This window comes from Armigeres subalbatus, chromosome 2 (genome assembly GCF_024139115.2).
Source record: "Armigeres subalbatus isolate Guangzhou_Male chromosome 2, GZ_Asu_2, whole genome shotgun sequence".
In the NCBI taxonomy this organism is placed as follows: Eukaryota; Metazoa; Arthropoda; class Insecta; order Diptera; family Culicidae; genus Armigeres; species Armigeres subalbatus.
In genome coordinates, this window is record NC_085140.1 from 85,407,048 (window position 1) to 85,433,242 (window position 26,195).

Below are 26,195 nucleotides of genomic sequence, written 5' to 3' on the forward strand. Positions count from 1 at the left end.
AATACATTCAATCTATTCTACAAGCATTCTAAGTACTTGAAACAGTGACCCATTCTCACCCCCATTTAACCCATTGTCACCCCCAACGACGGTACTTACTTTGCACGAAAGAATATCCGAAAGCACACCTGGAGACACCCAAATGGTGAAACTTTCTCGGATGTTATCGATGTACGGACAATCAGAGGTCTGAACATTGACTCTGATCACTACCTCGTTGTCAGTAAAATTCGATCACGGTTGTCAACTGTATCGAACGAAAGTTACAATATCCAGCGATTCTCGCCAGAAGGAGTATCGGCTGAGTACCGCCAGAAGCTCGACGAACGGATAAGTGCAATCAACGTTAGTGACAACATCAACGATCTATGAGAGTCGATCCATGAAGCGGTGAGCACAACAGCACGAGACGTGGTAGGCACTGCACAGAGGCGACCCAGGACGGATTGGTTCGATGTGGAGTGTCAGAGAGTGACAGACGAGAAGAACGTTGCCAGATGCCGGATGTTTGTGTCGGGTTCTCGATCGAATAGAGATCGGTACAAGGAAGCAAAGAAGCAAGGAAGCAGGAAGAAAAAAGATTACGAAGAACAAGTTATTAGTGAGGCGTAGGAAAAAATGGAGCAGAACGATATATGGAGGTTTTATAATTCTGTCAATGGCGTGCGGAGAAAGACAGCGTCTCCCGTCATGTGCAACGACCAACAAGGAAATTTGCTGACAGATAAAACTGAAGTGGCTGCCAGGTCGAAGTAACACTTCGAGACTTTGTTGAATGGAGGAAGTGGCGGTGTATCGGTGAACAGAATAAATATTAGCGACGATGGACAAGCTGTGGAGTCACCTACACTAGATGAGGTTAAAAAAGCTGTTAAAGAGCTGAAAAACAATAAGGCTGCGGGGAAGGACCAGCTCCCGGCTGAACTTCTCAAACACGGCAGTGACCAGTTTTATGAAGTTCTGCACCATATTATGTCGAAAATATGGGAGGACGAGGAAATGCCTGCTAGCTAGTTGGACGGCCTCATTTGCCCTCTATTTAAGAAAGGGCACAGACTGGAGTGCGCTGATTATCGAGGAATAAGTAACCCTCCTTAATTCGGCGTACAAAATTATGTCCCGTATTCTGTTCAACAGATTTAGACCGCTTGAAGAGTCCTTCGTCGGTGAATACCAAGCAGGTTTTCGTGAGGGCCGATCAACGACGGATCAAACGTTTACCCTGAGACAAATCCTTGATAAATTCCGGGAGTACAACTTGCAGACACATCATCTGTTTATTGATTTCAAGGCGGCGTACGATTCAGTGAAACGGAATGAATTATGGCAAATTATGCTTGAACATGGTTTTCCGGCGAAACTGATACGGCTTATTCGTATAACGTTGGAAGGATCGAAATCAAGTGTAATGGGCCAAACACAATGGATACGTTTGCGTGCGTTTTGACAGTTTTCCCATGGAAATTCTGTCAAAACGCACGCAAACGTATCCATTGTGTTTGACCCATCAGGGTTGCGGATGAAATATCGACGTCATTTGTTACCCTATATGGAAAGCAGGGTGATGCACTCTCGAATCTACTGTTCAATACAGCGCTCGAGGGAGCGATTAGGAGAGCTGGTGTGCAAAGAAGCGGTACCATCATCACAAAATCGCATATGCTCCTGGGATTTGCGGACGATATCGATATTATCGGAATTGATTGCCGTGCCGTAGAAGAGGCTTTTGTGCCTTTTAAGAGGGAGACAGCGAGGATTGGACTCACGATCAATACCAGCAAAACGAAGTACATGGTCGCTGGCAATCAACGTGGGTTTATTAGTGGTGGTGGTATCGAAATGGTGCTTGATGGTGAAAAATTTGAAGTGGTAGAAGAATTTGTGTATCTTGGAACATTAGTGACGTGCGATAATTATGTTACCCGCGAGGTGAAAATGCGTATTGCAGCTGCAAATAGGGCTTATTACGGACTTCGTAATCAGCTTAAGTCCCGTAGTCTGCAAACGAAAACAAAACTCGCGCTGTATACTACTCTGATTCTTCCGGTGGCTTTATACGGCCATGAGACATGGACGTTAAAGGAGGCTGATCAGAGAGCTTTCGGAGTGTTTGAGTGTAAGGTGCTGCGGACAATACTCGGCGGTAAACAGGAGAACGGTATCTGGCGGCGTCGCATGAATCACGAATTGTACCAGGTGTATAAAAGGCTGGATATTATTAAGCTTATACAACACGGCAGACTACGGTGGGCTGGTCACGCTGTTCGTATGCCGGAAGAACGTCAAGCGAAAATATTTAGTAGAGAGCGCGGAAAAGGCCGTATGCTTCCTGAAAGGCCTCGTAACCGATGACTTTTTGCAGTTGAAGCGGACCTGAGGGTGCTCAATGTTCATGGCGACTGGAAGCGATTGGCCCAGAACCGAGTCCAGTGGAGAACACTTGGAACTTTATTGGTGCATATTTCCCAAATTTAATATATTTCTATTCACATTTGATTTGGCTGACAATAATAGTAAGTACAAATGATTTTTATTTTGAATTTTTTTGCCTATTGTCAATGCAAAAATAGTGACTTTAGTGACCATTTTCCGAAAAATAGTGACTTTAGTGACTTTTGGATGCTAATAGTGAATTTTTAGTGACTAGACTTAAAATAGTGACCAAATCCCTAAAAAGTGACTCGCTACCAGGCCTGGTTTAGAATTCGTTTTAGCGCCCCGGGACCCCATACTACATTCGGCCCTGGTTCGGAAATGAGTCATGTTCGGAATTTGAGTCAAAACGGTACTCCATGGCTCCAATTGCGTCACTGGTTCTGATAATGTATTTCAACATGTTTTACACAGCTGTGCGAACTTGGTTTCATGGTTTGTAGGCCCCTCTTTTATCGTTGTTTGTTATCTATTGAAAGCGATTTCTGCAAAACCGGCCGATAGTTTTAATAATAGTACTCGCAAAACTGAGAATCAGTTTTTTCAACAAAGGTTACATTCATTTCTATCTATAAATAACATAACGTAAATACCAATAACTTATCACTGAAACAATGGTTGATTTATGGTTCAATGCATCCGTTTACAATAATGTAATTTCCCCTTGATTGGCCTAGCGATAGGACGCGGCAACAAAGCAATACCATGCTAAAGGGTACTGGGTTCGATCCGGTTTAAGAGATTGGATTGGCACATGAACGCTACGCTGCGAGCTGGCGATGCCCCATTAGAGGATGTAGTGCCAACGCAGAAGAATTTTCCCTATGTCTTATCAGGACTAACGAGGTACCTACGCAGTGGCATAGCATAATCGAAGGGAACACACACGCGCCCTTCCGTGTCATTCTTGTTTACAGCCACTGGGTTCCTATCGCTGCGCCGCCTTGAAACTCATCGTGTGTAACCTGGTAACACCATTCCATTCTACACATCTTAGCATCCCAGTTGGTCGCATCCGCAAAAAAAAAATTAAGTCTTGTTACCAACCAACTTTCACTTACAGCTGATAAGATTTCGGCACAACTAGTTTAATATGTATAATTTTGAGAGATAATTAAGACCTATGGAAGCATACTTTCGGTTTTTAAAAATAAATTATGCATTATAAAAGTTTAACAAAAGAGAGGGCAGATAGAACAAACTTCAGATTGTTACATCCGGCTCTATTGGAAAATTGCATTATTGTTGTGTGAATACGCGGGATATCAGATTGTGTCAATGCGCAAGTAATCAATGCAATACAAAGCAATCACGTTTCATCGATACACTGCTAGTGCGGTCACGCTTTTACGCAATCATTATTGATAGTTGGGATTCAATCTTTGGAGCGCCACTGTCTTATCAGCGCCCGTCTGGAAACATAAACAACAACAAACACTCGAGATAAACCAACAGGTTGTGGTAGTAAATGCGTTTATTTACTGTTCAGAGAATGTACGTCTGGCTTTTTTTAGATATTGTTTATATGAGGCCATCTGCGAGTTGTGGTGCCTGCCTAGGATGTGGTGGGGTTTGACAGTGGGCTCTGTTAAATCTCTATTAAAAGCTGCATGTATCCGCAAGTAAGCTTCGCCAAAGCGAACGTGTGCCACTCAAAGCGCACAAGCCCAAGTCCTGGTGTCAGGTGGGACGCTAAACAGCCCTGACACGACAGCCCTGCAATGAGACAGGAGATTTGCGCAGGCTCAATAAGCCGCCTTTAAAAACAACCATAACGAACGACATAGAAGATACAGTCGCCTCTCTACATCTCGATATTGAAGGGATCATCGAGATAAGGAGAGATCGAGGAATGGAAGGAAAATTGAAATGGGTACTAGATTAAAAAAAAAGCTCGTTGCTATGAAAAACGACAACAAAACAAATGTCATCTCTTGTTGTTCATGTGTTTGTTATTGTCCAAAAATCATCTAGTAGCCTAGAAATATGAATATATCGACATAGGGAGAGATAATCCTATGCAAAATATGACCAGAACGCATCGAGATAGAGAGATATCGAGATAGGGAGGTTATCGAGATGTAGAATGCCGAAATCTATGTAAATCTAAGGGACCGAGAAAACCTCCGACATAGGGAGAGATATCGAGATATAGAACATCGAGATGTGGAGAGTCGACTGTAATACGATTCAATATAATCGGCAACGAACTAGGCGACGAACAAAGGATTACGATTGGAAGCTTGGAACATGAAACTGCAAGCCGCTAGGCTTCGCAGGTTGCGACAGGATAATCTACGATGAATTACATCCCCGCAACTTCGACGTCGTAGCGCTGCAGGGAATCTGCTGGACAGGACAGAAAGTGTGGAAAAGCGGGCATCGAGCGGCTACCTTCTATCAAAGCTGTGGCACCATCAACGAGCGAGGAATCGGTTTCATAGTCGTGGGAAAGATGCGCCAACGCGTGATTGGGTCTGGGTGGCAGCCAATCAACGCAAGGATGTGCAAGCTGAGGGTAAAAGGCCGATTCTTCAACTATAGCATCATCAACGTGCACACCCCACACGAAGGGAGAACCGATGACGAGAAAGAAGCATTCTATGTACAGCAGGAGCAGACATACGATGGATGCCCACTGCGGGACGTCAAAATCGTCATCGGTGACATGAACGCTCAGGTAGTAAGGGAGGAAATGTATAGACCGGTCCTCGGTTTTTTGTTTTTCCTGTTGGGTATTTTTATCACTGCGACCATTTGTTAGATCTATTGTGATATATGCCCCATTTCATATAGCTTTGTCAAGTTGACGCATCATTGCTATGTAGAGCAATTGCATCACCTTGACTACCAGCGTCTTCCCAATACGGTATTATGGTTCTGATGAATCGTACTACCAAATTGGGACTTGTTCTCCAAACTTCAGAGGGTTCTATCAGCCCCCTGTTGAAGAACTGTAATCTTTTTCTAAAAATTGCCGGACAATGGCATAACAAATGTTCCGAGTCTTCCACATATATACCGCAGAAGCGACATACATCATCTTGAAGTTTTCCTGGCAGCTTCAAGTGATAACGGCTCAGGCAATGGCCTGTTACAAGACCTGTATATGTGTTAAGATCTAATTTATTGAACGGCTACTCAGTCTTGCACTTATTACAACGAGTTTTTTATTTACCCGACGTTTCGACACGGGGATTGTGTCCCCGTGTCGAAACGTCGGGTAAATAAAAAACTCGTTGTAATAAGTGCAAGACTGAGTAGCCGTTCAATAAATTAAATTAAAACGTACAGTCGATCCATAATCATGTGTTAAGATCTTTTTTTGAAAGATCTAAAATTTTGCGAGTGATAAATACGTTTGGTGTGATGAAACGTTTAGAATGCCTCGCAATCAAGGTGTTCTTCCAAATGTCCTCTATTTTTGAATGTTCCCAAGATTTGAGTTCCATTCTAAGAGAACACGCAGATACACCACAAAAAGGTTCTGGACCTATGAATTGTCGAGATGAACCAAGTCTTGCCAGCATATCAGCTTGTTCATTGCCATCAATGCCACAATGACCAGGAACCCAATATAGGTTCACTTTGTTACGACTACCCAAGGTTTGGAGTGACTGAACACATTCCCAAACGAGTTTAGATGTGCATCTTGCTGATTTCAGAGCATTCAATGCTGCTTGACTATCAGACATTATGCAAATATTTGAATGCCTGTAATTTCGACGTATGCATAAATTAGAGCATTCAAGAATAGCCTGAACTTCAGCTTGGAAAACAGTTGGCCACTTTCCCATGGGAATCGAAATATTCGTCCCTGGGCCAGTCACGCCTGCTCCAACTTGATTGTTCAGCTTTGAACCATCGGTGTAAAACACAATTGATCCTGAACGAAGATTTGGTCCACCATTTGTCCATGTGCTTCGCTCAAGATTAATTACATCAAAACATCGATAAAAGTTGTATCTTCTTCTCATCCAATCATCGTTGTTTGTTATCAGTGAGTTGATACTTATTTTGTTTAGAATACTAAGATGTCCTGTTAGGTCACCTTCGAAGAGGTTTGAATCTCTTTTGATCTTCAAAGCACTCTTCTCTGCTTCTAATTGAATAAATTGATCCAATGGTAGACCGGATAGGACCGGATAGTCTGCATACCGTATCGAACGACAACGGCCAACGATGCATAAACTTTGCAGCCTCCCGCGGAATGGTAGTCCGAAGCAGTTTCTTCCCCCGCAAGAATATCCACAAGGCCACAAGGAAATCACCTAATCAAGTAACGGAAAACCAAATCGACCACGTTCTAATCGACGGTAAATTCTTCTCCGACATCACGAACGTACGCACTTACCGTTGTGCGAATATTGAATCCGACCACTATCTCGTTGCAGTATGTCTGCGCTCAAAACTCTCGACGGTGTACAACACGCGTTGGAATCGTCCGCCGCGGCTGAACATTAGACAGCTACAAGACGGTAGACTAGCCCAAGATTACGCGCAGCAGATTATTTTAATACAATATCTGTATAAAAAACTTACAGAATTGTATATGCCCAAATTTTATACAATAATTGTCAGATTTGTTTTTTTGGGTGTACAATAAGGTGGCTCAAAAAACACTTTTTCAAATTTTTCGATGGGCCGCCCTTTTATTTGGTTCTATTTGATGCCCTGATGCTCTGGACAAAATTTCAGCCAAATCGGTCAACGTTTGGGCGGTGCTAAACTCCTTGAAAGTTTATATGGAAAAATGTATGCAGAAACATCCAAAAACATAGATTTTCAGTTGGACGGCACAATTTACGATCAAGAACCATGATACTGATTCAGTTCTTGTAGAATTAAATACAGAATGTTATGCTGAAAACCGCGAGAAGATTAGAGTTTATTAGGCAAAGATATTAGCATTTTACTGGAGTGTTGTAGGGGTGAATTTATTTCTTTTCAAAGGTAAAAGAAACGAAATTTACTCAAACCCCACTTCAGAGAAATGCTAATAACTTAGCCGGGCAAACTCTAATCTTCTCGCGGTTTTCTGCATAACATTCTGTATTAAATTCTTCAAGATTTGAATGAGTATCATAGTTCTTCATCGTAAGTTGTGCCGTCCAACTGCAATTCACTGTTTTTGGATGTTTCTGCATATATGTTTGCATATAAACTTCCAACGAGTTTAGCACCGCCCAAACGTTGACCGATTTGGCTGAAATTTTGTCCAGAGCATCAGGGCATCAAATAGAACTGAATAAGAGAGCGGCTCATCAGAAAAATTGAAAAAAGTTTTTCCCATACTAATTTGAGCCACCCTAGTGTACAAGTACATACTTTATTTGAAAAAGATTCACAGGAATGAAATAGTTTGTTCAAATATTCAATATTCCGTAATAAGCAATATAAACTGAAAACAAATCTTACAAATTTACTGCGGCCCGCTTTAACAGTTAAAAACTTCTGTGGGGCCCTTGATAGTAAGCATGCTGGGGACCACTGAGTTAAACCAAAATGTAGAACCATAGAAGAAGACAAACCTTAAAACAAATGGCAAAAATTCTGCTAACAACGCAGCTGTTATATAGTTGCCATCCATTTTTATTATCGCCAGCGTTTTTATTCAATAGTTGGTCATCAATTTTCCGCCAACATCCACCTCCACTGTTTGATGGTGCATTGAGAAAATTTCTTTCAATAGACTGTCCTCTTTTTGCAACATTAGCCATTTCTGAGAACACAAACACAGCAAGAAATATCTCGCAAACACGCAACTAGCAACCACCCACCACCCCCTTCATGGTCCTGTGAAATCGCTAGCTACCGGCATAAGTTCAACACACCTAAATCCGATTTTCGCCGAAAAGAACTTTCTGCCAGTTTCCAAGCGCCCACGTGACGATGCTAGATATCCTTCATACATACATAGTGTGGGCAACTTCTCTTGCAATACCCGGTAAAAATCGTTTACTCATTAATGGGTACTTTTTGTCTGCTATCTCTTTCTCTCTGCTGAAAAATTTACCCATTTCGGGAGAATAAGTGGATTTACTCATTTAAATGAGTAGATCCACTTATTCTCTCAAAATGGGTAAATTTTTCAGCAGAGGGAAAGAGATAGCAAAGAAAAAGTACCCATTAATGAGTAAACGTGTTTCTCCGTGTACCAGAAGGCAGAGAATACACACTGTAAACTCGGCAATACTCATTAATGAGGAAAAAATACACATTTTTTGGCGATATACGGAGCTGTCAAAATAATGGGTATTTTAAAATTTTGAAAAAGGGGTACTTTTTCCCCTTTTTGTACTTCCAACTGTTTACTCATTAATGAGTGAAAATCCAGTTGGTTACGTTTATATTTGTTTGCAAAAAGATCCTCTCGACAAATTTAAGTTTTATTTCGAAAATGGGTGCGAAATCTACAACCAAGGATCAAATTTCAGTGGAAATAGAAGCTGATGCTGCTGTGTTTGACAGTAAGTATTTTATTAGTGCTCTGAAACATTAAAACATAAATAAATCCATATTTTCAGTCTACGCCAAACTAGTTCCCTTGCTTGTAACAGCGGCCAATGATAAAGAACCATGGCTGCAGCTCCCAAAAACCAAGGTCCCGGATTACAGAATCTGATGAAGTCGAGATGCTGGTACCTACTAGGAGATCCCAACAAATTCATAGGATAAACACTATTGACGATGCTGCGTGACTCAAAAGGCGAGAAGCATTGATGCCTTGATGATGTTTATAAACTAAGTTCATGATCATTAATGCAGGTTTCCATGTATTTAAAAACTTTGTTTAAATAAAATACCTTATCATGATGTGGAAAACTTGATCTTTTCTTCTCGATTCGAAACAGCAAATCCAGTTTCCCTGTTTTTCCACGGGAATGAATAAAAAGGGGTTTATTTTACTCATTTTGCATTATATTTCAATATCCTTAATGGGTAAAAATTACACCTTGTTTTGACGTAAAGTCAAACTACTCTTTAATGAGTAAAGGCCTTTTACTCTTTTAATGAGTTGAACTATTTAACTTCATAATGGGCATTTTTTTACCCATTAAAGAGTACTTTGGTGGCACAGTGCAAACCTACATTGGATGCAATGGATCGATTGCTTGACAATAGCGTGTTTGTATGTGTGGATATCCTATGGCTATGTGTGGCCGCCATTGTGTTTTATGTTTGGGTGCTATCATTCAATAGCAAACCGCTGAACATATTCATTGACGAGAGGATGGGAAACTGCGGGTATTTCCGTCTGCGTTTTGATACCCGCCGAATTTCGGAGGCTCTAAAAACTCTAAACGCAATGTAACGTGCGTTTGCTAAAACTCCACTGTACCAAAACGGCTCTTCTCAGTCTACCTTGGGGCATGGAGGCGTTATAGCCTATACTAAAATATGTTGACGAAATGCAGGCAAAAATATCTACCGATTGTCGATTACTTATACGACATTTCAGTAGTTCTATTAGCAAGAGAAGATACCTACATTTATTATAAGAGTTATTTTCCAAAAAGCTACTGATTTTTTATTTCGAAATTCCCTTTTCCGCCTAAAAGCGCGTCTCATTAACGTTCCCCAGTACCTAATGGGCATACAGACCCAAAAGTCTGCTGAGCCAAGCGCTAAAAATACCGAAAAATATCAATCATGTTCGAACAATAGGCATGTTTGTGCTTTATGTCATTAGATTAGCGTGGAAAGCAGAACAGAAAATAAAAAATGTGCCTATGCGTGTCCTGGATTCGGAAGTGGTATATGTTTTCCGATTATTTACAGTAAACTGAAAGTAGCTAACTTGTGAAAGATGGTGGCGTGAAGAACATAATTTGGAATCAATAATATTGAGAACAATATAGATCTAGTTTAATGATTCAGTACGCACTGCCAAATTACGTCTCATAGGTCTAAAAAAAGTTTTCAAAAACAACAAAAATGGTTCAAAATCTATTATTTAATCCATCAAAAGTTTTTTGCGAAATGGACTTTATGTTCGGCCAATTTTACTAATCTCGGCTCTGGTGTTGGATGCTTTTTCGGCCCATAAAATGTTGATGCATTATTCACTGTAAATCGTTTATATAAGCCGTAAGGTAGGCAAATAGGCCGTTACAAATATTATATTCACTTTTTGTCCTATCGAAAGTATTAAAATGAAAAAAAAAAATAAAAAAAACTCCTCGGATTTGTTAAAAAATGTTTTGAAAATCCTTAAAATTATCCAAATTTTATTTTGTTGCCCCCTCAAAATATTATTTTTTGGCAAAAAAAAAATCCGAGTAGGAGGGAGACAAAATAGATTTTAAATATTTGTATAGGCCTTATAATTTGCTGCTTCAAGTGAAAATCGTCGGCCGAATTTTGGAAACGAGTGTTCAAAAATTGTCCAAAAAAGTTTTGGTTAATTGTGTCACTATACTAATGAAAAAAGTTAATTTAACATGAATGCTAAAATAGCGTGCTTGTTATCCGTTCATCTAATGTGCGAAAATAGGTAAGTCCATTCCAAAAACTACTTTATTGGGCAAAAGAAAAATCTCTTGCACTGCCTGCCTACTTAAGTGTCAGCAACCACTGTCGCTCATCTAGGTGTTGTTCTGCATTAGGTCCGTTTTGTGTGAAGCAAACACATCTCTGTGTTATTGATTTTAAGCGTGCTGCCCTGACAGTCGAAGCGAGCGATAAAACGACGTAAGCAGCGATCTCAAAGAAGGTGAGAGAAGACCCGGAGCTCAAGGACTGGGGTGAAAAAGTGGTGAGGATTTAGCGTACCCAGAAGGATGAGTTACTGTTCAAGTTGAAGAAGAATCCCACGATGAAGAGCTCGTGCATTACTTTTCGTGCAAATTTCAACAATTTTTTGTATCTGTGTGACGATGGTACACAAACAGCAGCGATATGATTACCGGAGATCATCCAGCTGAATTTTAATCATTGCGACACCGCACAACATCTGTTGTGGCAGTCTACAGTAGAAGCAATGTGCGACGTGGCAATTATTGCAGAGCCGTATCGGATTCATTCTGACAACAGCATCTGGGTGGCCGACGCTACTAACTGAAAAGCTGATCGGCCGAAAACCGGTAATCGTCGGAGGCGATCTCATTGCTTGGGCAGTGGATTAGGGAAGCCGACTGACTAGCGCCAGAGGTTACAGTTTGCTGGAAGCTCTGGCAAAGCTGGAAATCGGATTGGACAATAAAGTTACTGTTAGTACATTTCTTAAGGATGGCAGTAGTCCATGATCGACGTTACGTTTTGCAGTCCGTCGCTGGTGAGGAACATGATCTGGAGAGTTCTTGAAGTGAGTATAGTCTCGATCACCAGGAACACGACTGCCGATGGCTCGGCGAGGACTAGCGGGCGAAGGTCGAAAACGAAGGACTACACTACACTGCGAGCTTACATTTTTTGTATAAGAATCTAACAATTTCGCATATGCCCAGTTCTTATACAGGTTTTGGTAGGTTCTTATACAGAATTGTTACAAAACCTAACAGTCGCTGGTTGGGTGTACGATAAGGATCTTTTTATCGAAGCACTTCGAGCAGTGCGGCGCTACAAATCTTAATGCAGCACTGAGAAGTATTTCAGCCCAAATCCTGGCCAAAAGTCAACAACAAAAATTTTAGATATTTCCATATTATTTTTGGTTCTTGAATTATCAAATAGTAATACTAATTTGCCATGATAATTTTGAAACAATATGGCAACAATGCTGGCTGTCAAAACTTGACAATAATTTCAATGCTAGTTTTATCGCAATTGTGCAATGAGGGTAGTTAAAACTTTTTCAAGCATGATTCGACCTGAAACCTTTTTCAGGTGCTCCATATAATCATGATATAATTTGTTAGCTTTTTATACCTTTTTACAATAATATGTTACAAAATAAAACTTTTGATTAGGTTCCATACCAGTCCAAGCAACAAAATAGTCAGCGTTGGAAAGATTGGAGTTTCCTGAGTAAGCTCCATAAAAACATTTCACGCATACCTACTCACGCAATCGTGACTGATTTTTATTTCAATATAGTGAAGTTTGCTTAAAAATACTAGAAAAAAATCATGGTTTTGAGTGCTAAACCTCACATAAGTTATGTTTTGCTTCCAAATAAGAATGAGACTTTGACGAACACACCGATCTATAAAAGCATACGCATTTTTTTTTTTGAATGTTACGATTATTAAGATATATACCCTTTAATCAGCATTTCGTATTTATTAGATCAGTTCCATTTGATATTACAAAACATTATCCAGGGATTTTAACATTTGTCATCCAAATTTATATTGTTGAAGTAAACAAAGTACATCTTTTCTGAAAATTTAGTAAGTAATGATCAAAGAAGGAAGATTTAGATTAACATAAGGAAGATCATACTCACTGACGGAGCCAGATGTGGGCACCACTCGTAGCAAGCACGCTGTAGTTCTCAAAAACAGCGTTCTTGCGCCAAGTGGTGCTCTATCAAAAAACAATAACTGACGCCGCCAATAATGGTCATACTTCACTGCTAAACAGCATAAAAACAAAAAATATACTTTACTGTTTCTATTGAATGCACTTACAGACGACAAAATGATTGACATATTTTTGGCCATGCGTAACGCTAGCGAGGGCTTGCGATGCGACGATGTCGAGGAAGTTAGAGCCAGTGAACAGAAGGCGGCCAAATTACTCCTTCCAACCTTCGTGCTGCCTGTCTCAGATCCAGAAGACGCTTTCAGAGGGCAGGGTCTGAAGTGGTCAGGAGCGTTAGATAGCTATCCGTGTGGCTACAGCGGTTGCCAAACGGGAGAGAAAGGTCAACTGCTTCAAAGAGTTGTGCCGGGAGCCGACGCTGATCCTTGGGGCAACGCTTATCGCATCGTAAAAGCGAAGATCAGGAGGCCAGCAACGCCAGCGGAAATATGTCCGGACAACTTGAAGATCATTGTGGACGGTCTTGGCGGCATGGCACTACGACGTGGCCGCATACATCGTATGAAGATGAAGACCGAGTAACCGTTGCACGTGTGCAAGTCTCCAATGACGAACTGTAATTAGTGGCGAATGGTTTGAAGATAACGAAAGCTCCGGGAAGTCCAAATGTGGCTCTAAAAACCGCGATATTGACGTTTTCGGACTTGTTCAGGATAATGCTGCAGAAGTGTTTAGTAGATGGTTAATTTCCGGATAAGTGGCATATCTTCTGGAATCCGTTTCTTAATTCGGCTTATAGGAAAAGCAGTTCGGATTCCGAAAAGGCAGATCGACGGTGGATGCCATCAGGACAATCATTGAAGTTGCAGAGAGAGCGTCCACGGCAATACGTTTTGCGCGGTAGTAACGATTGGCGTTAAAAACGCGTTTAAGGTCACTCCTCACGGAATCCAAGTTTCAAAGTGCTCGTGTTTTCGGGGGCACACCACTCGATACGGAGGCGGCGCACAACTGTCATATTTGTTGATTTAGGTTTCCTGCGAAAAAATAAAAATGACAGTTGTGTGTTGCTTCCGTATCGAGTGGTGTGCCCTCGAAAACGCGAGCACTTTGAAACTTGGATTCCGTGAGAAGTGACCTTAATAGTGCCAGTTTTATGGCAATCCGAGTCGCGGGTGCGTACAGAACCATTTCGTCGGAGACAGTTTGTGTTATCACCGGGATGATCCCAATCTGCATAACACTAGCAGGGGATATCGAGTGCTACCAACAGAGAAGTACCCGAAATGCCAGGAAGATGCTGATACTGTACTCTATGGTCAAATGGTAGGTGTCGTGGGACAATGTTGATAATGGAAGGTGGACCCGCCCGTTCATCCCCAATGTGTCAACGTGGGTGAACAGGGAACATGGAGAGACAAACTTTAACCTAACACAGTTCCTATCCGGACACGGCTCTTTCCGCCAATATATGCACCGGTGTGGCCATGCGTCGTGGCCATTCTGCCTAGCGTGTATCAACGTAGGGCAGACTCCAGTGCACGTAGTATTCGACTGTCCGAGGTTTGTGAAAGAACGTAGAGGAATGTGCCAAGAAGGCACATGTAATGTGGTAAGCTGAGTTATCATGCAAATACTGTCGGAGCAGCAGCGTACATGGAGACGGGACCAGCGAAAAAGCGTCGATTCGGGGGAAAATTCAGCACAGTGGGCAGTGTTTTGCTTTGGGTCGTCAGGCACCGTCGCACCGGAAGTCTTCTGTCAACCGGAATCGTTGGACCGACCTTAGCACTCGACCAACCAAACTTGGCGAAAGCTTCGGATATGTAGGTAACCGCCAGTGCAGACGTCATCCACCACTGGAGCTGTCAGACTACCTCTGCAAACCAAGGATGTTAACGATCATTCAGTAACTTGCGTTCGATCATTTAGTAGTTTATCAATAACACATTCCAGAAGCTTAATTTCAAAATATGTTGTATAGTGGACTTCTAGTGCGAAGGTTTTTCTACAACTTTGCCTAATGGTTCGTTATTAGAATTCAACTATTAACGGAGGTAGAGCACTAGTTACAGTAACCTAAACTAAATGATTGGAATTTTGTTATCATTTAGTCTAAGTTACTGAAACTATAGCTATAACTCCGTTACTAGTGGAAGTCAAACCACGAACCATTAGGCAGAGTTGTAGAAAACCTTCGCACTAGAAGTCCACCATACAACACATTTTGAAACTCAGCTTCTGAAATGAGTTATTGACAAACGACTAAATGATCGAACGCAAATTACTGAATGATCGTTAACATCCTTGCGCAAACCGAAGATGAAGTGGGTCTCCGAGCCTCCTATAAAAAGTTCATTTTAGACAAAAAGATAAAAAACAAAAGTGGAAAACAATTTGTACCAACTCCAAGTATCTTATATCAGTTAGCTTAACTTAGCATAGCTCTGACTGACTACACATATCTATGGTTGCTTCTTCGTGATTGACCAGAATCATTGAAATTGCACAAAAAATCAAAGAATGAATGATTGACTGGGATTGTTCAAGCATTCTCAGTATGCAAGTTTCGGTGGTTCAAATGTTCAAATGATCAATAACGGCGCGGGCCACGCCCTTGTAGTCAGTTAGGAAGAGGGAAGGAATGTTAGTAGGTGGTTTTTGCTCGTTGCAGACCGTGTTTACTTCTGAGTTTCTACAAATCCACAGGAAGGATTATCAGTTAGTGGGTAGACATCGTTTGATCTGGATTCACTCTGATAAGTGATGCGACCGTGCCAATTAAATGACAATCACATGCACACCCGGTAGCTTTTGTAAACTATGAAGGATCACGCTTTGGACGACCGAAACGACGCGCAATGCTCACACATGATCCTCCAAACATAAATCAATTAGGGGAGGATGAGCAAGAAGAGCAGCCCTTAATTTTACCGTAATTATGCCTTTTTCGATCTAAAAGGTTATTACACTGTTAAACTATAGTCAAACAAAAGGCTTGACACTGAAAAAATATTATAAAAATATAATGAATCTGAAATACAGATGAATTAGCAAAAGTTGGTGAAAACTTGGTTTTTCTTATAAGAAATAAGCATTAGAAAAAAAAAGTGTTTAAAAACATAAACATTTTTTAATGAAAATCTTAACCAACTACACATTGTATATGACTTTCAAGCATATTTTAGGGCAATTTAAAATATTCACAGTGAAATGTTTGACCATGCTTAGTAAGATTTGAATAATTTATCTCAAATGGGGCAAGATGAGCACCCCATTTTAAAACAATCAAATAATACACAAAATACTAAAACTCTTTTGGACAACCTACAATTATGATTTACTATGCGCTGAATCTGTTGAGTAACGTACATTATCAAATTTACTGAAATTTTAAACTGATTTTTGTTATTCAATGTAATTTTGATGGTATCAATGAAAAATAATAACTTATCGATCCCAAAAACAGTTTATTGTTTTAATATGGCCAATGCACATTAAAAGCTATTATTTTTTGTTAATATTGGTGTTCTAATACAGTGGTGCTAATCTAGCGGCCCGCGGGCCGCATGTGGCCCGTTGAGGTGGTAAATGCGGCCCGCGGAAGCATTTTATTTTAGTAATAAAAAACCCAACTTAATTCACCGAGTAGTGATACGTCCTTTCTCGCATTTAGCCAAGACACCAACCTTATATAGTGAATATGGTTCGATGTACCATTTTCTTTATAACTTTCAAACGCAACGGTCGATCGTTTTGAAATTCAATAGTGATCAACTAGCCTTTGTCCCCTGTCGAATGAAACTTTTTGCGAGGAAATCGGCTAAGGATTACTATATGAAAAGTTGTCTAATGTTTTTCTTAGCTTTTGTGCACACATATACACACACACATACACACATACATACACACGGACAGACAGACATTTGTTCAGCTCGTCGAGCTGAGTCGAATGGTATTCAACACTATGGGTCTCCGAAGCTTCTATAAAAAGTTCGTTTTCGGAGTGAAATGATAGCCTTTCGGTACAACTTGTTGTTGTACGAGAAAGGCAAAAAAACATTATTCATAGGAAAACGTATAAAGGTACCGAAAATTAGTGTCGGAGAGATTCACCCAGTACCATTACATCGTGCACCAGGAGAACCTCTGCGCCCAAAACGTGGGATTCAAAGATGTCATCAAAATAGTTAATTCCATCCGATCACACGCATTGAACCATCGAGAATTTCAGACACTTCTAGTAAACACGGATGCAGAATATGGTGACCTACCATATTATACTTAGGTACGTTGGCTGAGCAGGAGAAAGGTGTTACGACGCGTATTTGGTCTTCGGAATAAAATCGTCGAATTCATGGAGAGAAAAGGTAAACCAGCGAAGTGTTTCAATAATACGGAGTGGATGGCAGATCTGGCTTTCTTGACTGACATAACAACGCACCTGAACTATTTGAATTTAAATCTCCAGGGTAAAGGTAAATTGGTACACATCATGCTTAATCAAATCAGTACGTTTGAAAACAAGATCTTGTTGTGGGAGAAACAGATGGAAATTCTGCATTTTGCCCATTCCCCAACTCTCGGAAATTGCATCGTGTCGTCGACAAAAAAAAATACGTTGAAGTGCTCCAAACGATGAAAAATGATTTTGCTCGGAGATTTGGAGATTTCATGACAAAATTCTAAAACTTCTCTGCTCCATTCAGTGTTGATGTCGAGCAAGCTCCAGATAATATCCCAATGGAACTCATTGAATTACAGTGCGATACGGAACTGCGAGAAAAATTTGATCGCCATGATCTTCTGGAATTCTATGCCAAATTTATTCCGGAAGAGCGCTTCTCAGAGCTACGAAAACATGCTCTTTTCGTAGCTTCTTTGCTTGGATCCACATACATTTGTGAACAACTGTTTTCCGTAATGAAGCAAGTAAAGTCAAAAGCTAGAAATAAGATAACTGATGAACATTTGGACAATTCCTTGCGTATTTCGACCTCTAATCTGAAGGCTGATCTTGATAAGCTTGCTCATGAAAACTGTAAGTGAACTATGTATATTGTATTGAAATGCGACAAGTTTTTTTTTTCTTTCTATTGATTTTCAAATACATTTATTGTGATATAAATCTACATTTTGTTGTTTGTATATTTGATTCATTTTGGAAGAAAAAGCATTGCTTAACATTTCAGGAACATCTACTAGTAACGAGTTCTCAAAATAAGCTGTTATATAAATTTAAAAACCTCATTGCGGCCCGGGGCATTGGCGCATAATTTCATTTTGGCCCGCAGCAAGCGTGTACCTGAGCACCACTGTCTAATATATTTCATTTAGAAAAATGATTTTTAGAAGGGTGCCTTTCTTGCCCCGTAGGGATGCTCATCTTGCCCCGTAGTATATTTGAACCAGTCAAAAACAGATTTTTTGTTAAGTCACATTTATCGGGATTATCGTTTTTTAAATTCGCATTGTTGCCTAAATGAAAAGAACTACTGTATTGTAATATATAAAGACATGCTTGTGGAGAAGATATTAAGTATAATTTGTAACCAATGTTTTCAAATATTTAAGCATTGGCTCAACCAAATGCAGGTATTTGTGTGATCTCCTTTATACGCCACTGGTCCAATGGGTTAGGTGCTGCCATCTATGTATGAGGTCACAGGAATTCATTTCCGAAGCATTTTAAGGTGAACCGCATACAGAAATCTCAGTTCATAAAATGTAATATGATTCTCGATATGGATGACAGAGGGATTGTCAGAATAATGATGTAAACAAAGATTTATAGAAAAAGGGACTTCTTGCTATCTCGACCAAACTTATTCCTTCTTTCTGGCTCAAGACTTCGAAGAAGTTAGAAGTGCGCGGCGCGTGCTATAATTCGAGGTGGAAGTTGGTGGAAGTTGAAAAATAAGTGTGCTTTTTTAGTATTTTTTTTTTTTTCTAAGTCTTTTAGATTATTGGTCCTTAAAAGTATTACGATTGTTAAAAATAAAACTAGTTGTTAGTAGTGAAATTAAAAATAAAGGTAAACTAAATGTTAATTGTAAAAGCTAAAAACATAACCTAAAAGTTAGTATGACATATAGGGTACTGTGTGACTGACGGAAACAGATTGCGTTCTGAGAGAACAGTGTGCAATAAAACCCAGCGGAAAAAGGTAATTTACCAGGATGCTTGAAAAAACCTTCGAATGGTACTTTGTCAGGTTACTAATACCGACCTGAATAGGCCAAACGCGGCCTTTTTCCGTTTATTTAGGCCCAAAACCACAGGCCACGTGGACAAATCTTCCCGACTGGACCTTCCCATTTTCCCAGATCCCCCTGAGCCAGAAATCTACCCTGCTTGTTCTCCATTGGAGGCAAATGCAGAAGAGGGGTCTTCGACATTACAAGGGAGAGTCCAACGCTATACCTCGAGACCAGTGTCGGTCAGTAGTTTGTCCAGCGGTAGTATTCGACGCCATTGTGGAAGACGCCATCTTGTTCCGGACCACCAAAGAAATCCCGAGAATTCCCACCTGGCGAAACGGATAATCGAATCAGCTTTTCATCCATTCGACTTTCCGGTGCGGCAAGCCGAGCCAGAGGTTCCTCATCAATATCTAGAGAAACAGCCCGTTGCTTCGACCTGGCACGATGCGACACGCCAGTAGAGCGGGCGATATCGACGCTCGCCAATACTATTCAGTGGTCCCCAGCAGCTCCATAAGTCAGTCCACGACCCACAGTAATCCAGAAAAACCCGTAAGTCGCGCTGGTTATTTTTAGTAGTAATAAGCCAAATTGTGTATCAGAGTTATGAGAGGAAAATTCGTGATCATGGAAGTAGGACAAAACTAGGTAACAATAGTTCGAATAAATAATGTTTGAGAGATAGTTTCTCTCCCCTCGCTTCTTGACGTCTTCCAAAAGTTCGAAAACATTCGATTGTGATAGCTATTCAGTTCCAATCCTAGTAAATGAACACCCTTAAAGTTCATTCAAAAATTATGTTGCGTTTATGCTGAGTTTGCATGTATATTGAACTGTCAACAATTTCGCATAAAACGACCCTGGGAGTTTACTAGCCACGTTTGGAACAAGGAACGTTATAAAGGAGTTATAAATTCTTAGGGTGCTCATCTTGCCCCGTCGTACCCTACCTTCGCTGTCCCTCGACGAGAAAAGAAATCACACCATACACGCCCGGTGGCATATGCTAACTGTCCCTAGTATCTTATTTCAGTTATTAGGATAGGTGCTCCAAAAATCCAAGCCATTTGAAATTGGAAATTTTCAATTTCTAACCATCTTTGACATACAGATAAAATTTAACTATTAAATCTTAAAACAAGCTGGAACAAATCAAATTCGTTTCGTCCTGGTTTAAATATTTATTCATATCTTTAGGCAGTTTGTTTCGTTTCAACATGACAAAATCTCACATCGCACATCCTTAATACTTGTCTTACTGTTCTTTCAATCTCAGTGTTGAGTATTTCGAGCTACACTTTTGACATATATTTCGCCCCCATCCCCATCTTCGCCATACTCCCCCTTAGCTCGGTTATCATCATCATCATCATCATGGACGCTTCAGCAGCCACACTGAAGCGTTCATCTGACCTTCACATCCCGATCTACCACCCCGACTTGTCCCCCATCAAAAACAAGTCTCAAGAACAAAACACATACATAAACAACAGGGACCATGCACAGATGATGCTTTATTTTTAAGGGGGGTAGGGTTTCGAAAAACGTTTTAACCTATGCAAAATATTCGATTATTTTGAACCCTCTTCAACACAATAAAATTACAGTGACATTAAAAATTATCAAATTTTGCGTAACATCACTTGTGTATGAGCCCAGATCGATGCGAGCCAAAGAACGCAGCATCACTTATGTAACTGCGAAATGACGCTGGTAACGACAATCACTGCTCTAGAGGATAATGTTGAAGCGGGTTGTTCATCTCTCTTAGTTCTTTTTCACCAAGTGTTTTTTGCTCAGTCACGATTCCTTTTTATCTTTGGAAAATCTCGTCCATGCCTAGGGTAGCTGTATCGGTTCTTCGTCTTAACGGGCCCATGTTCATCCCATCATACACAAAATGATTAAATGCAAATGGACTTGTTTTTTTTGTTTGTGTCATGTGAGCAAGACGAAACGAAATAAGTTGTATATAGAAGCATGAGATGGAATTGGAACAGTTTGATTTATAAAGCGGACAGATAAACGATCTGGTGTAGTTGATGTAGGGAGCGTCCATAAATTACGTAACGCTTAAAGGGGGAGGGGGTTGAGCGAGGTGTGACGTTCCATACAAATTTTTAAGATGTTTCTTACAAAAAGTGTGACATAGGTTCAATATGCCCCATTTTTGCGTTACGTAATTAATGGATCTTCCAAATAAGAAAAAGTAAAATGATAGTTACCTTCGGTAATATAACCCTTGTTGTTTCTAATGGTATGATACCACAATATATCCTCTATTTTATACACTACTGGAACCACTTATTTACGAAATTCAGTATAACTTAAATAATAACAGTAAGCAAAATATAGTAAAAAGAGATTACTCTATTAAAATCACAATCTTGAACTACTGTTTTCGTTTTCTTCTTTTTTACCACACGATATGTAGATATTGTTCTCGATCAATCAATCCAGACTGGATATATTACACAGTGAAAAATGTTTCTTCTCCAGCTTTCACTACTATTGTTTCAATCTTAAAGGCTTTTAACAACTTTTCACTTTCTAGCACATCAACTTTTCTGTAATCGCAAGTGCAGACCGTGCTCCAAATTCTCACTTTTCACACCCTCGTGTTATCGAGCCGCTAGATGGCCACCGGGTCCTCTTAGGAAAACCAAATGAACCACACCACTGTTCGTTGGTAGCTGGAAATAGCGACAAATGCACTTCTCTTGCACCACAGTGGCTTTTTTGCTGGCAATAAACTCGGAGATGGTATGTAAATAGCACACACAATATACGTGGAGTACGTCAGCTTAACAATTTGAGGCAAGTCCTAGCTCTTCCGATGACCGAACGAAACTGACCGCTCCGAGCGAACAGAAGCTCTCTTTAGCTTCTTCCCCAACCACGCAATCGGTGAAGTCGTTTGATGGGCTTGGGCTGTAACACACGGTTCGGTTGTAAGGTGAACCGCGGAGTACGCACAAAAAGCATGGCATAGAGTTTCAACGTTCTCTCGCTACTTGCCTGTGCACATCCTGCCGGCGCATGTGCTGTTTGTAGATGGAGAGCAGGAGCAGAGTAGAAACATGAGAAAACACTCTGTGATTATTGATTGCCATGAAAATATGTGACGTTAAAAAGGATTACGAGAACTAGTTTGCTCAAGTTGATAAAGATTAAAAATGTTTTGTTTTTGATTGTCCGGTTTCTCTGATTCCTGATTTATACGATTGCTTGAGTCGATCCCCGATCTGCATCTACTGCCAGGAACCATAATTAATAACAATTTCCCAACTGATTTTCATAAGAGTAGGTATGCATTTGATTCCATAAAAGGAAGAAAGGATAAAATCAACATTCTGCTAATGTGGTTCAGTAGCCTTTAGAATGACGTTGTAGCGCTATAAAGGGTCAAACACTAATTACGTACGGATTTTTGCCTCTCTCGTATACTAAGAATATGTAGGCCAGTGGCGCTGGGAGTGGGTGGGACAAGTAGGACATGTCCTACGCATAAATTTGCCTGGGTGGGACAGCCGTAATTATGGTAGGAACATATGAAGTCATTGACTGGCAAGAATCTGTGCATTATCAAATCGTGATTTCAAAGTTAATCGGAGTGTTTAGAATAATCATAGACGTTTCTGGGATTCTAAAGGAATAGAGCTCTGATTGTTCTTTAGGACTTTAGACACTTTATAATCCCGATAGCGCTCAGGATGTTTAAAGCAAGTATGTTCTCGATCATTTAGCAATCCGAGCTCGATCATTTACTAGTTTATCAATAACTCATATCACAGGCTAAATTCCAAAATGTGTTGTACGCTGGACTTTTAGCTTTCTTTCTCTTTTCTTAATTGGCATTACATCCCCCACTGGAACATAGCCGCCTCACAGCTTAGTGTTCATTAAGCACTTCCACAGTTATTAACTGCGAGGTTTCTAAGTCAAGTTACAATTTCTGCATTCGTATATCATGAGGCTAACACGATAATACCTCTATGCCCAGGCCCAATCCGAAAATTGTCTAGACCGGCACCGGGAAACGAACCCAGCCACCCTCAGCATGGTCTTGCTTTGTAGCCGCGCATCTTACCGCACGACTAAGGAGGGCCCCAAGACTGGACTTTTAGCGTGGAGGTTTTTCTACAACTCTGCCTAACAAGTCATTCCTTGAATTCAACTAAAAACGAAGTTAAAATGCCAGATGCAGTAACTTACAATAGATGATAACAAAATATTTATAATAGTTTTAGTTCCTGCAATTAGTGCAAACAACTAACTACTAGGCAGAGTTGTAGAAAACCTTCGCACTAGAATTTCAACATACTACACATTTTGGAATTCAGCCTTTGGAATGAGTAATAGACACACTTCCAAATTATCGAACCCAGATTAGTAAATGATCGAAAACATCTTTGGTAGGCTGACCATACGTACCGTATTTAACGGGACAGTCCCGTATTTTAGACCTTATTGTGCTGTCCCGTCGTAATTTAAAAAATCCTCAATTTGTCCCGTTTTTTCATTGATTCTTTCAAAGAGCTCCAAAATATTATTCCAACAAATTCAGTATTCTAGGTTTTTATCAATTAATGACAACAAGCATTTCTCCTGCAGATTTTTTCATACAGTTTTATTTCAATTACTTTGTTCTACTTATTCTGAAGGCATTAAAATTTCATCAGTGGATTGAACGGAGCCGGTAACTTGATAGGCAAGTATATCCTGAAAATCAGGAACAAGCATTCTAATTTCCAATATTAAGTTCATTTTCGATTTTTTTAATCTTGTAGAGTAGGTTGCTTCACCACATATTTTTAAATTCTTTGGGGCCGTCCACAAAGTACGTCACGCCTCTAGGGGGGAGGGGGGTTCAGAGCAGCGTGACGATCCATACAAAAATTTTAGAGGTTTATTACAAAAAGTGTGACGAAGGGGGGAGGGGGGGTTGAAAATCGCCGATTTTTGCGTGACGTACTTTATGGATCTTCCCTTTGATTCTTTTCGAAGCATTAAGAATCATTCAAAGTCTTTCTGGATAATTCTGAATATCTCGAAATCATGCACTGTAAAAAACGACAACATCAAAACATAATTTATAAATGAGCTGAACAAACTCCGTCGCCGCCAGCAGCAGCTCGTCGACAGCACGAGCAAGAAGAAAAGTTTAGTTTTGCCCACGAGGGACAAAACTGCGGAAAAGTATAATTTTCCGTCGAGGTAACGCGGAATTGTGGAAAAAATATTCTCAGTCGTCTTAGTTGGACGCGTGAACGATAAAAAAGTCCGACGAGGTAAGATTTGTTCATCTTAGGCGGAACCTTAAAGGCTAACCTCAATCCTCATTGATTAGCACTAGCAACCCTATAACCAGAGACCGGCGGAGTGAAAAACTGTCGAAATGGCAACGTATGAAAAGGTGTGATATCGTGGAAATAATACTGGCATCACTTTAACTTTTTGCTTGACTCTTATGGGTGAAAAAAGTAAACAAGTCGATTTGGAACCTCTTTTGACGGTTTGATTGGAAACAACATGGCGTCTTTGCCGATCTCTTATTCTAGTATTTCTAATTAGCACCAAGATTCGCGCGCTACCACACGTGGAAATCATTATCCGACAACGAGAGGAATACTCCATTATACCACCCGTGATCCATTGCGACGAATATATTCTGAAAACGAGCAGTAATTGAATGAGTGAAAGGTAAATCTTACTCTTTGATCTATGAAACAAGTGATTATTGAACTTTTAAATCACAGATCAGATCCGCATGGTAGGATTGGGACAAAAACGGATCACAATCAGCGCAGAACGGACATGGTCATCGGAGTCTAATCAAGGAGCGTTCCAAGAGACAGAAACACTCGAGACAGAGACTCGAATATTTAACAGGGTGTTTTAACGGAACCAGAAAACCTTGATCGGAGGCTTTTCCCGGCTTGGGCCGAAGCAGTAGCCTGGCGGCTGGAAGCCGATCGACAACGGGAAGGAGGTCAACACTCGATTGACGACGGAACTGTGTCCGCTGGATCCATCGCAAAGCTGCAACCAAAGCAGTAAGCCGGCGGTGGGAAGCCGATTTCCGACGCGGTGAAGAACGACACTCTCGCCTCGACGACGGGACTGTGATCGCGGGATCAGTCGCACAGCAGCGACCGGAGCAGAAAGGAGGTGGCCGGAAATCGATCGACAACAAGAGGGAGTGCGAAACCCTCGCATCGACAGCGGAAGTGCCTCGGGGATACCCCATCCAGGTCGCACTGGACGGCCAGAGGGGTATCCAGAAGAGGACAGAAGCAGCGTGGGTGGAGCAAGTACGGTGTGCGGCATGCAAGGCGTCGCGGCGGTTGGTGTTCCGCCGTGCGAGGGCACGAGATGAATTAGGGGGACGCCCCAAGTGAAAAGGGAAAACCGTGAGTACGGAAATGCTAGTGTAAGGAAAGTAAATAGAAGGAAGGAGAAAATAGAGTCCTATAAGAAGAGTAACGTCATGTGCCACGTTTGACAGGTCTCCTGCTCGTTTGGAACGCGCATTTGTATGGAACTGACAGACGATTCTGTTCCAATTCTGACACTTGACGACACTGTTATTATAGTCACTGTAGGAGAAAAGGAAAGTTGGGTAGGAGGTAGAAAGGCAAGAGAAATGTGGGGATAAAACCCTAAATATATGTACAAAATAAAATTTGCGGCTTTCTTGTTTATTTCGGTGCATTAGACCTACAGTTTTGTGTAGTTTAAATCCACTTTGGTAGCTCCGCTCGATCCGCTACCGGACCACTCGCAACACCCTTTGAAGAGTGAAATATTTGTTTGGCAAGTGCGTTTGTCCCGTTTTTTCACCGAAATGATCTGGTCAGCCTATCTTTGGTCTAAAAGTTTTCCAGAGGTAAAAGAATAGTTGCTGAAATCAACAATCAATAATAGTTAAATAAAGTTCGTTTAAATGGATTATAAGAAGCCCACGGAAAAAAGTTTTCTACAAACTTCGAAAGATTCATTGAAAACTGAGGAACCACAAACAGATTTGCTTCGTCATAAATTCTGAGCTCCCATAAAGATTTTCAGACAATCATACCATTTCTTGGATGTTTGCTTTGAATCGGTAGATCCATATCCATTTCTGAATGT

At 40.7% G+C, this 26,195-nt stretch overlaps 1 protein-coding gene and 1 long non-coding RNA gene across 3 annotated transcripts in view; one reads left to right on the plus strand and one right to left on the minus strand.

Annotated features, from left to right (window-relative positions):
- Positions 1–21,893, minus strand: part of LOC134209681 (uncharacterized) — a 139,569-nt gene extending 117,676 nt beyond the window's left edge. The window contains exons 1-2 of one of the 2 annotated variants that reach the window (XM_062685691.1): positions 21,847–21,862; positions 21,290–21,390 (exon numbers count right to left, since the gene is read on the minus strand). The gene's annotated coding sequence lies outside the window, so the exon portion shown is untranslated. Of the gene's footprint in view, positions 1–21,289 lie in introns of both variants that reach the window. The other variant, XM_062685687.1, reaches the window with a different exon arrangement.
- A 2,402-nt stretch (positions 21,894–24,295) lies between these two features.
- Positions 24,296–24,904, plus strand: LOC134214664 (uncharacterized). The gene is made up of 3 exons (XR_009979868.1): positions 24,296–24,355; positions 24,639–24,767; positions 24,824–24,904. It is a non-coding gene; the product is annotated as an uncharacterized LOC134214664 (long non-coding RNA).
- The last annotated feature ends 1,291 nt before the right edge of the window (positions 24,905–26,195 follow it).